This window comes from Nothobranchius furzeri, chromosome 10, assembly GCF_043380555.1.
Source record: "Nothobranchius furzeri strain GRZ-AD chromosome 10, NfurGRZ-RIMD1, whole genome shotgun sequence".
NCBI classification, from domain to species: domain Eukaryota; kingdom Metazoa; phylum Chordata; class Actinopteri; order Cyprinodontiformes; family Nothobranchiidae; genus Nothobranchius; species Nothobranchius furzeri.
Genome location: NC_091750.1, coordinates 43,419,624 through 43,421,961, shown reverse-complemented (window position 1 = coordinate 43,421,961; position 2,338 = coordinate 43,419,624).

Sequence of the window (2,338 nt, the reverse complement as noted above, 5' to 3'; positions counted from 1 at the left end):
TACTATTTAGAAATGCCTGAAATAGCATTAAAATACACATACTATAGTATAATGTTTAGAATGACCAGATATAGTATTAAATACACATACCATAGAATAATGTTTAGAATGACCTGAAATTCCCTTCTTCCGGCTCTTGGAGGGTGCAGACGCTTTGTTTCTCCTCTCCTCCATGTCTTATCATAAAGGCCTTTGTCTGTCCGTGTGTGCTGGGCGCACGGCTGCTTCTGCATTTTTTCTGGAAACTAAAATTCACTCAAAACGGATCTAGTCAGTTGGTCAATCAACGCGGTTGATGAATTTTTTTTAACGATGAGAACGGGAGAAGGGGCTCTCGAATGCCCCTCCGGGACAGACCAGCAGTCTGTGGAGGACTCTGAAGATGTGTGAATATTCGTGGTGTTGGTGTCGGGTTTCCTGCCGATCGGCCTTGGAGGCTTCCTGTCTTCCCGGAAAATTAACGAGCTGTAGAGAAATATTGGCCTGATCCCCGAACTCAGAGATGGCTTGCACCGCGCTTTGAATTCACAGACTCTCATTATTGTCGAGATGAATATAAGCTTGGAACTTTGGCTCAGATTCATTCATTGGCACAGAAGATGGATGCCATGAATGATAGAATGGACGAATCAGCATGGATTGGGATAGTTTAATGTCCATTATTGGGATTTTGAGAGGTTGAGGACCAACAAACTGTAAGACAGAGAGGAAATTATCTCTGTCTGGCCCCAAAACAATTTCTAATCGGAATCTGGCGCCCTTGAGTCTGCAAGGCTACAACAAAAACTCCCCCCTCAGAAAATATGTGGAATGTGCTGTCGCTACAGCAAATCAACTCTGTATCCTATCCCAGTATACTATAGTATGTTTAGAATGACCTGAAAAAGTAATTAAATACACATAATATAGTATAATGTTTAGAATGATCCCAAATAGTTTTGATATACACATACTATAGTATAATGTTTAGAATGACGTGAAATGGTTTTAAAATACACATACTATAGTATAATGTTTAGTACAACCTCACATAGTATTATAATACACATACTATAGTATTATGTTTAGAATGACCACAAAGTTTTAAAATACACATACTATAGTAAAACGTTTAGAATGACCTACATGGTTTTAAAATACACATAGTAAAGTATAATGTTTAGAATGACTAGGGCTGTAGCGAAGCCTCGACTAAGTCGACGGCTCGATTCTAAAAATTTGTCGACATCAGATCCGGAAGTCGACGCACCGCGCCCACTTGTTGCATCCCCAGGAGTTTGTAAATAGAGGAGGAATCTGCCTGTTTTTCCTGTAGTTCGCTCTCTTCTCCGCCTTCACTAACATCTCCGCCAAATACCGAAGACCCGGAACAACGTCTGTCCACTACTAGATTATTTTCCTGTTTTGCCCGCCTTCGTCTCCCGGCAACGGACAACAACTTCCGGGGTCAGATGCGCTGCTTCGTCTCTATCGCAGATGTAGAACATCACCTGGAGCGCTTCTCCCTTCATTAAGGAGCTTCTTTCAGACATGAGGAGAGCTGTTTTGGTGGTAGCAGTCTCTCCTCCGTGCTGGACTGTTTGCTGCTGGGTGTTTTTGGTTTATTTAAACTTGGTAACTTGAACTAAACGTTGGTAAAGCTACTGTTAGCATCTTCGCTAACAGCGTCTTGCGTTGGGATAAGCTGTTACGTTTTGGTTTAGAGTTCATCTTTTTTGTGGTGTAGATCTCCCTTTTATTACATTTAGAGTGTTGTGGGTTTTCGGTTTAGTTTAAAATATCACCTTGAGTTTGGTTTAACCCGTAACACCACTCGCCTCACGCACATAAGTGACCAAAACAAAGCAGTATGGAGACACTCTATCTTCAACCACCTCTCAGGCAGCAGCCTGCACTCCCAAGTTCTACACGTCACCAGAACATAACCAACCAACACAATAAAAGCAGTGTTATACAAAATGGAAGGCCTGTAGTGTTTATTCTCTTACAGTAACAATTTATCAATTTTTTTGAGGAATTTATTTGAGATTTTCTGGTTTTTGTTAATTGTGCAATAGAAAAATAATCACTAGATTAATTTTCTAAATAGTCATTAGAATAGTCGACTATTCGATAAAATAATCGTCAGAATAATCGTTTTAAAAATAATCGTTTACCCCCAGCCCTAAGAATGACTTCACATAGTATTATAATACACATACTATAGTATAATGGTTAGAATGACCTGAAAGTTTTAAAATACACATACTATAGTATAACGTTTAGAATGACCAGAAAAGGCATTAAAATACACATTATATGATATAGTGTTTAGACTTACCTGAAATAGTTTTAAAAT